Source organism: Calonectris borealis, chromosome 7, assembly GCF_964195595.1.
Source record: "Calonectris borealis chromosome 7, bCalBor7.hap1.2, whole genome shotgun sequence".
NCBI classification, from domain to species: domain Eukaryota; kingdom Metazoa; phylum Chordata; class Aves; order Procellariiformes; family Procellariidae; genus Calonectris; species Calonectris borealis.
Window position 1 is genome coordinate 34,731,264 of NC_134318.1, and position 16,325 is coordinate 34,747,588.

The following is a 16,325-nucleotide window of genomic DNA, read 5'->3' on the forward strand; positions in this document are numbered from 1 at the left end:
ACCTTCTTTTTTCCTGAATTGTGGAACAAAAGAAATATAGCGTAATGCAGGTTTTATCTTCTGTAGAGTAGCTATGAAATAGCAGCTCCACAAAATCACTGTCCTTTACACAGTGGGAATGACTCATTAGCAGTGTCAAGGGTTGTTTGCTCTTTTGATCTGCTCATTTACAGAGCTGCATCCAGAAGCTTGTTTACACAAGCTATGTTTATTATTTTCTGTTAATAAAAATACTTTTTCCCCCTAGCTCTTCATTGCCGGGAGCTGATACACTCCAGCGGCCAGCTGTGAGGTTGTACCCAGCCACTGGTGGTCCAGCACTCACCAAGGCTCCAACAAGAACAGGCAGATGGTCCATGTAGGTGGGATGTTAGAGTGGCATTTGAGAATAACAGCAGTTATAAGAGCTAACACTGACATTCATGTTGGAAGTGGGACAGATCCACTCCATGGGTTTTCAATCTTAAAGCCATCTGTAACTTTCCAGAGTTAGCTTATGTTTTCCTGGAAGAGCATCCAGCACATGCCCACACCAGGGCTCCTTGGCTCTTCATCTGTGTGTTTATGTGGATGGCAGACTTCATCTAAAGAAGTAATCTCTCTGTTGCCATCATTGAACAACATGCAGTAAATAAAAGAGTTAAGGATAATCTAGTCGTTAGAAACAACCTGACTCTATGTTTTTGCTATATCAATCTTCCTAAGAGAAATGCATGAATCCACATGAGGAAAAGGCTACGCTTTGTGGCATTCATAGATGGTGATTACTCAAAATCAGATTTTATGACTAAGATGCATCTCTAAAAACAACAAAATGTACGAGCTAGCAACAAGTAGAGTTCGATAGGAGAAGGGAGAGCATCCTCCCCCTCCATCAGACTTCAACTAAAGTTGGTTAAATTGCATGTTGCTAGTTTATCATAGCTCAGCCTAAGGCTTTAGAAGTGCAAATACTTACCTGGCCTTTCTTCCTTCTTTCCACTAAAGAGTCTGGACTAGTTATTACATGCTATTTTTATTCTGGCTACACCTCTATGGAGTTTTCAATGGGAAATCTTCAGCAGCACCAAATGGATCTATTTCTCCTTTTACAGCTTTTTTGCTGTGTACGTGTTTGGTTATTCCAAAGTTTGAAAATGAGAAAGCAGCTTCCCATTATGCATCAGCATTCCCAGCTGGCAGTCTGTTAGAGATGAAATATCAAATCACAAGTACTGTACAGAGATTTAAAAGGGGAAAATTAAAAGCTGCATCATTTGATTAACCTCTGTGTCTCACATTTGAAAATTAATGATAATGAAGTTTACTTTCACGTAAACCTAGCAATATTTCTCCGAGCATTTGGGAACCCAGAGCACTGTCATTTACCTAGTGCTGAGGTTCTCCTATGCAATTTTTAATAGTTTATACACAAACCCATGTCTTACTGTTTTCTAATATTTTTACAAAACAGTATCTGCAATATAGATCCAAATCCTTATCACTGTTCTACAACTTTAATGTTGAACAAACCTGAAATGGAAAGCTGATGCCTTAGGTCAACACTATAATTAAGTGATGGCTAAAGTCCCTGATTTTCCAGAGAGACTGTCCTTTTCTTTTTGCTTTCTTTTCTATTCTTTCCATGGAATAGAAAGAATAGAAACTTTCAGGTGAACAGAATTGTCTAAGGCAAATTAGTTTAATGATGATGCCTTTTCCACAAATCAATAATGCACATTAAAGATTCAGAATGCACTTTAGAGCCATGCAAAACGTGGAAAATAGCAAGGTACCAGGGCGATCCCCCTCTAAATTATAGATTGAGAATTAGATTCTGCTCTTAACCATGCAGGTGCAAATCCATTAATTTCAGAGCAGCTGCTTCAGGTTGACATTATAGAATCATAGAATCATAGAATCATTAAGGTTGGAAAAGACCTCTAAGATCATCGAGTCCAACCGTCAACCCAACACCACCATGCCCACTACACCATGTCCCTAAGCGCCTCATCTACACCTCTTTTAAATACTTCCAGGGATGGTGACTCAACCACTTCCCTGGGCAGCCTGTTCCAAGGCCTGACCACTCTTTCAGTAAAGAAATTTTCCCTAATGTCCAATCTAAACCTCCCTTGGTGCAACTTGAGGCCATTTCCTCTCGTCCTATCGCTAATTACTTGGGAGAAGAGACCAACACCCACCTCGCTACAACCTCCCTTCAGGTAGTGGTAGAGCGCGATAAGGTCTCCCCTCAGCCTCCTCTTCTCCAGACTAAACAACCCCAGTTCCCTCAGCCGCTCCTCATAAGACTTGTGCTCCAGGCCCTTCACCAGCTTCGTTGCCCTCCTCTGGACGCGCTCCAGCACCTCCATGTCCTTCTTGTAGTGAGGGGCCCAAAACTGAACATTGATGTGACTGGCATCAGAACTTGGCTGGGGAGCTAGTTCTTTCCCATTGCTCATGGCAAGTAGTAAGTATCCGATGCCTTGAGTTGTCCTACAATCACCCTCTTCTCTACCATTATGAATTATAGCATGTATACCATATAAATTATGGGATATTACAGGTCCATTTCTTTACATTATAGCGGGGTGTGTGGGGAATTGATGAATGTACCTGTGAGCAGCAGAAGGAAATATTTGGAAATCTAGTTCAATTGTTTCCACCTAATGATCCATAGGTTCCTGTGGTTTGGTGGAACATCATGTGAGACTCTTAGAAAGTGTTAAACCTGATGTGGGTCTGCTTCAATTTGCAATAAATGGATTTGTGCATCCATTGGAAAACATTTTACAAATACACAAACATTGTAAAACAATGGTTTAGTTCTCTTTTTCTCCACCGCATATTTTATTTTATTTTATTTTATTTAGCTTTAGGTTGGAAAGCCTTCCACTTAAATATTCGTATAAGTTTTGACATAGTTTTCAACCTTTCGGGTAGACCCCAAAGAAACTCTAGGTAGTTTTTAAATGCATGCTAACAAATCAAATCTGTTCTTAAATGCCCCTTTCTTGCATCCTTCTGAATCAATGAAGTATAGGATTTTTGACCTTTTTAAGGGACAACAGAAGGACACACTTAAATTATGCATTGCTGGTGAAGGAAGAGCTATTATGAAAAAAATTTTATGCTTATTTTGGACAGATCCTCAGCTGTGGTAAACTGAGAAAATCAGCCAGAAGTCAATACTCACATCAAAGGGGGATCTAAGTCATACACTCTAGTGTCACATCTGAGGAGGTCAATGTACAGGGTAAAGATGTATGTTGATCCATCATTTTAGAAATAATAAAATTGAGTTATAAAGAATTTGAAGGTTTCTATCCCCAGAATTAAAAAGTGACAGCTGGGAAGAGAGACCAGGAGTCCCTTTTTATAAATTCAGAACCCTTCCTATCATGAGAGTTAGACTGGGTTCGTAAGCCTCATTTTGCCAGCCTTTTCCTCCATGAGTGCAGCAAAAGGGAGTTTTCAAATGGTCTGGTGAGCTTCCTGGCTTGCAACTTCTAAGCAAATGAAAATCATGTTTGTATTCCCTTATGCAGCTAGTCCCAGACTCCTTCATCCTCAGACAGCACAGTCTGTATTTGCAAAACTTTGCAGATAGATTTAGATAAATTTGTCTGAGTAACAAAATAACATGAGGACTAAGAATTGCCTATAAAATGTGAACCTTGGTAATAAACCAGAATGTGTGGGAGTTCTGCTCTAAGGCAGCAGCATGTCTTGAGGCAAGGAGACTCAGTGAATAAAACCTTCTCTGCATGGTATTAAAATGAAGTTCTTACTAATTTTGGCTTGGCTTCACATGTATGCGATAGATGAGAATACATTCATTTTCTGTAAGCAGGAAAGCCCTGTGTGTTTTCGTTTCAGTAGTAATGGAAGTGACAATATATTAGAGGGCTTTGAGAAGGCAGGGGGAGAGAGCGGCGTTCTGTCAGTACTTTTTCATTTGAACTGCTCTTTGTGCATCCATCTGAGATGATGATGCCCCTTCTTACTCCAGGTTACTGGTTCAGCAGTGGTAGGTAATGCACATGCTGTGAAAGCTGCCTGATTGTCTTGTGGCAGTCTGTCCAAGAAAAAGAATGAAGCTCACGGAAATTAATGGAAAAGACCATTACAGCTGTCTTGTCTTCTCGCACAAAATATTTTATGCCTCTGAGCTTCATCCTTCTGCTATAAATGAGGGCATTCCAGATAATGAGATTTTAAAGGGAAAGAGATCTAAACAATTCGCTTTGGTATGCCAGAAACAGGCCTAATTATCTGGAGATTTGCTGGATATGTCTGCAAACCATTACAGGCTGAATTAAATCCTTTTGAAAAGCCAGGTCTTATTCCTCTTTACTGTTCCTTACCTCTAAACACCCTGATAAGCCATACATATTTGTGTTAATTAGGTGAGTGTTCGGCAATCTCTTTGTTCCTTTTTTGTTTTGAGGAAAAAAGGCCAGTCAAGAAGGAGTGTCCCAGGAGACCGACCTGTTCACACCTCCTTCACAATGAACATCACCATGGCCAATTACAGGGGCCCCAAGCCTGAACAAAAGAAATTACAGAAAAGAAGTAATGGACTCTAAAAATATCTATTGTCTTTAATCACGGGGAAGAGACTAAGTGAGGGGCACGTGGAATAGGAAGCACACACAGTACCTGGGCTGTGGGCAATGAAGTGCATTAGCAAGAACTTTGTTACATGACAGTTCAATTCAGCCTGAATTTGTTCAGGTTTGTTCAAGCTGCTGTGGAAGTCGACACCTCTGATGTTCCCCCTGAACTTTCTCTTAAAACGGAGCTTAAACTTCTGTTTGGCAATCTGTATTCCTGGTGTGTTCATGTTGGATCGAAGTGGTACTTCCCTACCAACGTTTCTCCAGTGACTCAGTCGGTTTCCAAAGAGTCTAACTGAAGTAATTATTCACATCCTTCTGTGTTGCAAAGAAAACCTGAATATAACGGAGGGGGTTCCTTCTCCCCAAGCTTTTAGCTTGGTAGAAACACTGAAGTGGGTGAGTGCTTGATACCGCATTTCTTCAGCTCTGCCAGGAAGAAACAGAGCTTGAGAAGCATGAACTGTCTCTGTCAGGCATGGATTCAGAAGCCTGGCTCAAACTCATCTTTGTGCATGGGTGCTGTGCTGGCACAGATGTATCGGACCTTCTGCTCCCATGTGGTCTCTTTAGTGGTGGGTGGGGGGCCTGTGTTATCGAAGCTGAAGAGCTCATCTGATCATCACCCGTGTTTTCTTCATCATTTTGTCTGGCAAAAAATATTTGTATAACCAGCAATGACATTTCTGAAGCATGAGGCTGAAAGCAAGTAATACTCAAGCTCGACCTAGCAGAAGAAATTAACCTGATTGCTGAAGGGCTGTTTCTGTGCTGCCTTTCTCCTGTCCTTTGCTCTCCGCTGCTGGAATTCGTGGTGCTCCTTGCCAGTCCCACCCACCTCCCGTGGGTCCCTCCACGCCAGGGAACTGCCGAGAGCCGTCGAGCAAGCTGCAGGCTCAGTGAAGCTGCTGGCCCGACTGCCTGGGCTGGAAAATGTTTTCTGTGGGTTCAGCTCTGTATCTGTGATTTAATGCCGTGCTAATATTAAACATCTAACGTAATAGAATGTTGTTCTAAACCAAGCAATAGCCTAGGAATAGGTATGTGAAAAAAAGCTGGGTTTTTTTAATTTTCAAGCTGGAGGCAGGTTATAAAATAAGACTGGGAACAGTTGGTCTCCAGCAGTGACTTAGGAACCAGAGATATAAGTCTCCTTTTTACAACCTTTTGATAGACTATTTCACAAAACAGCTGGAGATCTGCAAGGAATAGTGGCTACACTCAATCTGCTTGCTGTTTTTCACATATTCAGAGAGAGCTGGAAAGGACTGTCTATACCATCCAGTGACCACGAGATACCACTGTTGATTTAATACAATGCCTTGCACTTCTGCTAAAAAGAAATTTGGGGCGTAAAGACAATATTGTATTTCAGAAGACTTAGCATGTGGATGAACATCTGCAGAACAGACTATTTATGTCAGAAACCAATCTAGGATGGACCTGTGACCATCTCCCCATTTATATCTAACCCCATTTAAGTTCCAAAGAGGTTCTCAGATCAGAAGAGGCAGGTTTTCCCTCTTTTTCTCCTCCATTACAGAAAGCAAGTTGCAAAGAAGGTCAATATAAGGATTGAGAAATCAGGATCAATGTGAGACACCTTCCTGAAAGCTAAGTTTGCTCCTGCATTAGTCTGTATACATGGAGCTGTGTTTAAATTCCAGGTTCTCGTTAAGTCTTTTAGAGAAAATCATGAGATTTCACAAGCTTTGGAGCTTGTGCACTCCCTAATTGCTCGAGTTTGACAAATGACAGAAGTGGGACCTATTCCTGGATTTATAGATCTGGATTTGAGTCTGCTTTTACATCAGCCACCAGCCAAAGTTCTTGCTGCTTGGTGGTCTGGTTCAGGCCTGTCTGTGATCCAAGCTTGAGGAGAGAGCACACTCTTCTCTGGAAAGAAGACATCAATTAAAAGAGACTACTTTGGTTTCTGCTGGAGAAAGCCACACTGTCAAATAACCACAAACTGCTCAACTCACTGTGATTTAATTCCTTTGCTTAGAAAAACAGTTTTGAACCATCTATATTCCTACAATAATGGACACTGGCCATGCTTAATTTTTCATTTTAAACACAAGTTATTAATTATAGGACCATCCTAGGTTTCCTGGTCTATCGCTTACTGTTCTCGCTAAAATGTGACATGCGTAGCAAGCCAACCGTTATGGCACAGCCAGGCTGACTGGCTCCCGAGGATTTCCCTGGCCGTGCTGAGGTCCACTCCACTGCCTTGAACTGGTTTGTGCTCCAGCTCAAAGCTGCGCTGCAGAGCACACCCAAGACTGGGACATCAGATTGATCTAGGGTCAAATGGCAAAGATGGCCCTACCTGGTCTCCACTGAACCCAGAAAACGGAGATAAATATCCTCCAGATTTTATGCTAAACTAGTTAGATCAGGTGTTCATAACAACTCAACAACACTGTCAGTAATCTAAATCCTAATCAGGTTGAAACTTAATCAAAGTACTTGAGGGACATGCACTGAAAGAAAATTGATTTGGTCAAAATCAACCTGCCAGGCCAACGGTGATGCTAAAAATTAAAGCCACTTATTTCCAGAACCCTACTACACTGCTTGTCTACTAGGTATATGGGGAAGAAGGTAAGTGTTCACATATATTCAGGCACACACACACACACACACAAACAATATATGCAGTCTCCTCAATTATAAACCTATAAAATACTATACAAAGTTGCTATTAAAAACCACCATTCTCCTGACATTTTTCAGTACTCCTTTAGACACCTAACAGAGATGCTTTCATGTTGTTTTAGAATTGTTTTCCCATTGCTGAATAAAAATGAAATGCAATGCATTCTACACACAGGCTGATTCCCCTATATTTATATTAAATAATACCATACTGACTGATTTGCTGAGTAAGCTGTTGTGACTTCTTTACGCATTGTGTTTCTCAGCTGCATAAAAAGTTACTAAGGCAAACTATAGATACCTAGTCTGTATAGGGAGGACTGATAGAACTGAGTACCTTTTTTGCTTCATAACAGGTAGAAAGAGGTTGATTTTATAGATACTGTCATGTTGTGGTCTTTTAGCTATTGGATAAGCGGGATGTGAAGAAACCACAATACAAGCCAAGACAAAGCTGGCTTCTCAAAAATGATGTCAAAACCATAAAGGAGGAAAAAGGACCTTCTGATCTTCATTTAACGCCGATAAATCTGCTCTCCAAATCCCCAGGTAAGGTTGGTAAAAATTACTGAGTTGATCACTTTGTCCGTAAAGGTCTCGGGACAGTCATACTACATAACATGGCACAAACAGAGGTGGTGTAGGTACCTCAGCTGGTATCACAAGAGAGCTCTGTGAGACTGGGACAGCCTTCCAAGAGGCTCCCAAGAGCTTGCCTAAGCTTAGAGGTGGAGACTGACAGGGTTACATGACACACAGCAAAGGACAGATTCAGTGACACTGCAAACTCCGTCAAGTGCTTGAATGAAGGTTTTGTGGATCAGATGCCTGGTTTGTTTAGTGGCAACACAGCTCAGAGATTGAATTGTGCTAAAAGTGTAGACAGATGTAGGAGATACACCAGTGTAGTGTACTCATATAATAATATATATGCTAAAAAGCAGAAAGTGTCAATGTGGGAGCCCAGAACTGAACTTTTGCTTTCTTCGATGATCTCAAGGGAGCCACTATTCCCCCTCCTTGCTTTGTTTTTCTGCAGAGTGGGAATTCATATGAAACATAGTAAGTTAGTGTGTGCTTAGTGCAGCGAGTTTGCAAGCAATATACTGTAACTTAATAGCAACTCCATTTTTTTGTTCGTATTCTTTATCACCACTGACAGTTAATTAAAAGACAAAGTCTACTTAGGTCCAACTATCTGAATACACAGTTAAATCTGGGAGAAAGCTTCTGTTTAGTTAGTAAGTCTAAAAACAACATGCAGCTTTTTCATCCCCCTTGCCCCTCAAGTACTGTACATCAAGAATTAATGCAGTAAAAGCTTCACAACTACAATAAGTTTTTCAACTATGTGAAACCACTAAATCTTTACCGCTGGCTGTGTTGATTAACACTTAGATTGTGAGGAGAAAAGAGCCCTAGCAGATACAGCACCTTCTGCGGGAACATTTTCCATTGCTAATCTCCTCCTGTGTGCTCCTACTGCCAAAGAAACACAGCATATCATCTTTCCAAGCCATTTTACTTTGGTTTCCTCAAACAAAATGGTTTAAGAGTGGCAGAGGGCGTATTTTTGCAGTAGTCTGTGGAAAGGCTTATTGCTGCCATCTGTCTCTGCTCAACCTTTGCAGAGCTTAACCACCTCTATGTCCTTTACTCTGTAGGAAGATATAGGGGTTTTTCACCCAGTGTATCCCAATTCTAAAAAAAGTCAGAGGAAAGTGGAAAGACAAAACAAAGCAAGAATGTTTCAGGGACACAAACATTTTATGTTTCATTCCCCTTTAAGCTTTACTTTTTGAAGAATTCAGTTCATTTAATGCTCTTTTTTTGAGACATTTAGTTTTAAATACAATTTTAGCAAAATATGCCTTTTCAAAAGGGGAAGTTTCATTTGGAAAACATCAAAATAAAAAATGTTTCACTGTTTCCAAGAGGAAACATTTCATTTGAAAAACTGTCAAAGGAAAATGTGTTTACGTTTAAGAAAAAATCCTCGATCAGCTTTTTCAGCCATACGGTCTAATTGAATTCAACACAAGTTACAGTTCCCCTAAAAGTCATCTCATCCAGAAATAGGTGCTGAATATCTGATACTTCGATCACCATCCTCTTGAAGTTTTCCAGCTATCTTGTTTTATATCTTTCCCAACTTTAAACCAAAAGTAAGGGCAGACTGCATCACTGCACCCAGTGCTATTTCTTTTTTTCCCTCCTCAGAAGCTTTTGTAAGCGCTGCACGTGTACACTCAGAGCAAGCGTCTGCCATCACTTAGCATGTCTCTTTGCCACCAGGGCTCAGACGTGCAAATTCAGCGTCTCACACCCCCAGTGGGTTGTAGCGTGAAGACGGAAATTGGTTGGCTGCAGTTAGTGGAAGCGTGTTGTGTTAACAGTCATGGAGGCAGAAGTCTGTTGCTATTAGACCTGGCTAGGACCACTTGTCAGTGCAAGCTTCACTCAGCTGTTTGTAACTCACTCTGCTTAGGGCAGTGCTTATAGGAGGTGACAGGGCAGTTTAGTTTTCCTGCCTGTTTTTCCTTCAGCCCCTCTGCTAAAAGTACACCGTGGTTGATAAAATGTTCTGTAATACAGACAGATGGCCATTAAGAATTAGTGTAAATTCAACAAAGTCTCAGAGACTGGTTTGCAGCCTCAGATGAAAACAACTGTTGACCATAAGGAAGCAGGGATGGCATTCAAACTGCTGCCCTGACAGCACAGTCTTTGGGTAATGTGAGTCTTGTTTCCCATATGCAGTAACTTTACGGCCACCAAATGCCATCCTTCTTAATATAACTAAAGGCACCTGCTGCTTCACTGTTGCTGGAGGGGCAGGATAAGGGTAAGTTAGTATCATGGCAAAATGTACTCTGAGGACCAGCAACACTGCTTATTCTCCTCTGAGGAACAATTTTTCAGTTAATAAAACCCCAAACTTATTTTCTTTTTCTTTTTTTAACTGGCAAGGATCTCAAAATGCAGATGAAAGCTGCTCACTCTGATCCCCAATGCAATCAGCGCCTTGCTAAGGGGGGCTGTGTAGGCAGACACAGCATCATTTCAGTAAATTTCTCATTAAGAAACAGCTAGATGCACCAGGTCAGCTTGAAATGCAAATTATGTTTGTGTGATTCACAGACATTGCTGACAGTTTTCTCCCAGCTCAGCCTAGGTCTTCCCACTTGCTCAACTGAGATGATTTTACTGCAAAGACACTCAAAGCGAGCTACTGTCACCTGAAAACTTCAGAGCTAAATAAAGGCTTTCCAGATACATGATGCACGAAAGGAAAAGAAAAGGGATTTTAGAGGAAGAAGTAGGATCTACTGGGGACTTGGATTTATACCTGATCCTACCATCACTGCAGATCCCACCATTGATCCACTTCTTTTCCTTTATGTGCCTGCTGTATGTAGATGCTAAGAACTCCAAGGCAAAGGGGTAGTTTAATAGCTGTAAGTGTGGTATCAGCATAGTGGGTTCTGGTCTTCATTGGTCTAGGAATAATCCTGGAGTGACTGAGGAGTAAATGAGGAAAAGCAAAAGAAAAGAGATTGTACATTTAAGAATAGTGAAGTACTGGAAAATACACGGGGAGTTGAGTTTTAGCTTTGTTAAAGTGATTAAAAAAACAGTAGTCAGGCAGGAACATCAGAAAGACAAGTATTAGCTAAGGGCTGTATGAAGGTCAGGAATGGTGAGTCTATCGTTCTATGCCTTTATTCTGCACGGCACCAAAAAATATGTTCTCTGAGATGTTTACCCACAAGAACTAAAATATTTTGTTTAACGAACTGATCAGATGTTGGACAAGCATAGAAGAGTGAATGGGATTGGGAAATAAAAGAATGAAATGAAAGGCTGCAAAGAGAAGGCTGGTTTTTTCCACAACACCTGATTGTGTCAACCTGGGTCACAGCACACTCAGGCACTTGATATTTACTTTGCTAGAGGTAGAAGAGCAGTATCATACCTGTTTCTGTTTGAAGTTGCTGAGTTATAAAACCACAAGTTCCACAGCAGACTCACAGATGAGTAGGCTTTGCTACCATCTCAAAAGAGTCATGCAATGGTCACGAGGATCAGCAGCTCCAAGGTGGCCTTACCAAAAAAGGTAAAGGGAAAAGAAGAGTTCAACTATACGTGGCAGAGAGAGACAAGCCAGTGTAGTTATGCCTGAACAGGGTTTCTGTCTGTAGATATATTTGTGTAAAGCAGTCCAGATCGCGGGAGCATGGAGACATTAGAGATCCCTGAATGAAGATGCCTGTGAACGCAGAGTCCCAGAGCAGCCTTTTTACAGTTCTCAGAGTTTTCTATCACATAAATGTTGATTCAAAGTGAATTATTTTTCATAATAACCCACAGGAAGAAAAAAAGAGAAGGGCACATTGTATATTTTAAAACCACTAGAAATGTCAGATAGACATTTAACTATTTTCCTGGAGATTTCTGGAGGAATTCAATAGTTCTTTTTCATCTGTGGATGTAATTCTTCTTTTAAGAGGGATCCAGGTGCTGCCTCCTTAAGAAACAACCTAAAAATAAACCTATGTACATAGTCTTATACTTACAGATGAAGTAATTTGCAACGCATTGTCTTTTTAGAGCATTATTACCACCAAATTTAACTTGATTTAAAACATTTTTCAAGTTAAAATTTAATAAAAGTGTCTTTGCATCTGACCAGAATGTTCTCTGCAGAAAACTTGCTGTTCCAGTACCAGGAACAACAGCAAACATTTGAACTGGTACCCTTGTTTCACAATTACACTATTCATAGATAGGGTGTGCACAGTCTTCTCTGGAGAGTTGTAGCAACACTCTCGTACTAAAGCTAGGACTCAGGAAAAACCCCACTGAAACATCAATGGGAAGATCTGCATTACGTAAGTTGTTTTCTCCAGACCTGTTTCAGTACCTCCGTATTTTTGAATGACTAAAGAGATTTGTCAGGTAAGAAAGTTTCCTGATAATCTTCTCAACAAGTTATCACTCTCCTTCAGTATGCTATTAGAAATGGATGGTTCGCTTTTATAGTTCACTGGCATTTATTGCTCCCGCTGAGACATTTCTGACAGGCTTGCAATAATATAAGACCCATGTGGAAGTTCAGCTCATGTAATAGCAACTTCTAGCTGAGACAAGCTTAATAAAGACACAGTTTTTCAGGTTTCAGAGCAATTGGACTTTGTATGACAAACTACAGCTGGAGTCTTATCTAAAATTGTGAATGAGGCACCTTTCTGGCAAGTCTTGTCGTAAACACTCAAGTAATTCATTGATGCTATTCTTGTCTCTCTCGGTATGAGTCACCAGGCACATCGGTCATACCTCTACACAGACAAAGGCGAAGGAGACAGAATACTGAATAACGCGCGTGGTTAAATTTAGTAAAAGATTTTACTTCAGGCTGTTACTCAAGATTGACTCCTTTACTTTGACAGCAATGTTGAGAGGCACGTCCAGTCTTTTGCGGCATGCTTGAATACGTGCAGGTGCAAAACAAGTGACACACCTGCCAGTGCTGATTTACCTGTATGACTCCGTATTCTTCTTTAACCAATTTAGGCATGCAAGGAAGTGCCTCATCTGCACCCATGTAGAACAAAGACATTTTGGACACCTGCCTTTTGAGGTTTGTGGGAGACGTAGCATCCTAGATAATGCACCGTCACATGAAACAGCGCACGTTGTCACAGGACTTTGAGCGATCAGGTTCGGGCTAGGTGTCAGAGGTAGGCAGCTTTGTGGTCTGTCTTCCCTGGGCCTCTGACTCACGATTTTCAGACAACTGGGCTCTTCAGATTGAGTAAGAATGTGAAGTGACTTTGACTCCCATTGTCACCTTTTAGAATAAAAAGGAAGAAGAATGGTGTATGATTCTAACAGGATTTATGAATTAAAGGTGTCTTCTAACACCTGCGTTAACCACAAGATAGTTTCCTGGGGAACAGTTATGTCTCCTTCGTCACATTAAACAGTTGCTGCATTTTGCCTCACTAAGAGAACAGGTATCGCTATATTTCTTACAGGAGCACAAGAGGGTTTCAGTACCCTCTTTACGTTTATGAATCTCTGTGTGCAATGTTTGTCATTACTAAATATAGATATGAAAAGCACCAATCCATTTCACGGTATTTAAAACACAATGGCTCTTCAGCCTCTTCAGCTTTCCTCCTGTTTCAAGTGGGGAGAAATATTCAGTCTGCTGTATGTTTGTTGCTTCAGAAAGATGTATGCTTCTACAGAAAATCATAATTATAAAGGTTGCTTGAACCTTTATAAATATTGTCCTTTTGCCCACTGCAAAAGTGATTACTTCACTAGCCCAAGATATACAGCTAAAATAAACATGATATATAGTGAGGTAGTTCTGATCTTGGCTGGATTCTCAGTCTGTGGGGTCCCTTTTACTCTGGGAAACATAAGATATTCTTTTTTGTTTGCAGAACTAGTGATAACTTACTCCACAAAGGACAGAAAACTTACGTTGAACTTGATTTCAAAACATTGTTTAATCTTGGGGCACTATCTAGAATGGTCTCTGTTTCAGCTGAGGTTCAAGTTCACCGTCCCTTTGATGCTGTAAATGGAGCATACTGGACTGGCTAACGCAGTATAAAACGTACTGTGTGCTTTTATAAGAACAAATTAACAAATTATCTGAGGGTTAGCATGCGCTGCTTTACATGCTGAAAATTTAGAGGTAATGACTTTAAAAGCTGATTTGTGTTTTCTTTCGTGCCCTAGAACTTCATTCACTCGTGTTGTCATTCTTGTTCCTTCTGCTGATCTAGAACATCTGGTTATCCCAGCAGAGTTTATACACAAATGGACCACAAGGCTCAAGTGAGAAACAGGATGAAGACCCTTATCCCAGTGTTGATCCCATCATAGCAATTCACGTGGTATTTGAAGTGGACATCATCCACTGGACATGGTCCTGGACAACCTGCTCTAGGTGACTCTGCTTGAGCAGAGGGGTTGGACAAGATGACCTCCAGAGGTCCCTTCCAACCTCATCCCTTCTGTCCACCTTCCCCCAAGAATCAAAGCCTTGAGCTTGTTCTAGTATGATTAAAAGTAGCAAGATTGCTCTATCAGATATATTTATGTGCTCTTTCATTAACAAATATTGAAGACATGGATGAATTTTTAAATTATATTTTAAAAACATGGTATCTCTGTAGTTCTTTACCCCCCTCAATCATTCATTGGATCAGTTGAGGGTTGTTTTCTGCTTTTTCCTATTATGGTACATTTTAAAATTTCAATAGGAAAATGTTTTGAATATTTCAGGATTTGGCTTGTTCTTTTCTGCCTACAGTCTTATTTTTTTACCATATTTTTACGTGGTATCCCTTCCCAGTAAAGGAAGAGGAATGTCAAACCTTTCTCTGTTCACTGCCAGTGTCAGTGTAACCACGGCATGATTACATCCCCAGCGCCAGTCAAGCAGATAAAAGAGTTGTTCAGCATGGGACTCTCTGTTCCAAGGCCGGTTGCTTTGATACCTGCTTTTCTGTTCCTCCAAAGCTTTCTGCTTTGTATCTTCAGATCTCTTTAGGCTCTGTTTCTTCTCATAGATCATCTTCAGCATTGCACATATTGTCTTCATCAAGGAAATATAGCACTACACAAACTTAACAAGCTTCTGAAATACTTTGTATATGCCCATTTACAGTAGGTAGTGCTTCTGGGGTGATTTTTTTTTCCGCATCCAAAACATCCCAGCAACAGGCAAAAAATTGCATCAAATATCAAGGAGGTGTTGAATTTTCAGCAGTAAGCTAATTGCTGTGTGATCTTTTCTCCATGCTTCTAATGCTAAGAAGCTAAAGGTTTCCCAGGTACCACAAGAAAAGATTTGTCACCCTTTGGAGAATTTTCCCATATGCAGCTGCTTATATGCAATGCTGTGGGAGGACTAAATCACAAATTTGCTGTAAATTCTCTCTTAAAGACAACATGTAAAAGTCTCTCTTAAAGGCAAGATGTATTCTGCTGAGGGCTGAAATATTAGAATGCTAGTTGAGTATCTGGTTCTCATATTAATCAAGTTATTTCTGTCACGTATCTTCTAGTTATAGGTGGCTTAATTTTGTACAGCTTCAAAGTAATTTTTCTTTCAGGTGAGAAAATTCCTGTGGCTGAAAATAGTATCACGGGCCAAAGCACATATGTTGAAAAGATCTAGACAATAACTTAGATGCATGGGAGAGTCACCAAAGAGAAGAACCTTGTCTTTCCCTTCCAAGACAAGTCATGTAGCTGATTTGTGATGGACTGCTTTTGGATTTCATTGCTGCACCATGAAAAAAAAAGCTGTCCCAGAAAAATCAATAATATCCAGACCAGAGGACTGAATGCTGAATTGTGGGGTCCATTCCCTCTCCTACCAGGATTCCTTGGGTCATCCAGAGCAGTAACTTCTCTACACCTTAATTCTTCTTGAAGGAGGAAGAGAACAATTCCCTGATTGAGCGAGATCAGAGAACAACTATAGGAGGTATTAAGATGTTTATAACATGAGGACTATATAATGACACCCACACCCAAAAGAAGTGTCCAGAAAACCTTAAAGAAGCAAGTTCAGCTGCAGCCTTCAGAAAGGCCATCTACAGAGAATCCCATTATGATTCAAATGCCTGCTTAAATACCAAAGAGAACTTCAATCTCTGGTTCCTTCCTATTCTGGACTAAAATGCAGTACTAGAAGAATAACATCTGTAGCCATATGAGTGTGTTGCTTTTTATGTGTCAACGTAGGGTTTTTTATGGAGAGGATTAAGGAGAACAGGGGGAGCTTCTTAAATTATAATGAGCAAACCAGGCAATATAAATTTGGGGTTATTTTCTATTCTTTTCTACTCCTTAAAGCCTAAGCTCTACTGCTGATCTTTGCAGCAGGCAGATGCCAACATAAATTTCTATTCTCTTTTCCTTCTTTAAAAGTCTGACATACCAGAAAATGTAATCAACTCAGCAGATATAACATTACTGGTGCTGCCACAGAGCTGGGAACTTGCCCTGGTAGGATTACACAGCTGCTTG

The 16,325-nt window shown here is 40.6% G+C and overlaps 1 long non-coding RNA gene across 1 annotated transcript; it reads left to right on the forward strand.

Annotated features, from left to right (window-relative positions):
* The first annotated feature begins 2,210 nt into the window (after nt 1-2,210).
* On the forward strand, nt 2,211-16,067 carry LOC142084409 (uncharacterized). The gene is made up of 3 exons (XR_012674355.1): nt 2,211-7,211; nt 7,670-7,814; nt 15,404-16,067. It is a non-coding gene; the product is annotated as an uncharacterized LOC142084409 (long non-coding RNA).
* The last annotated feature ends 258 nt before the right edge of the window (nt 16,068-16,325 follow it).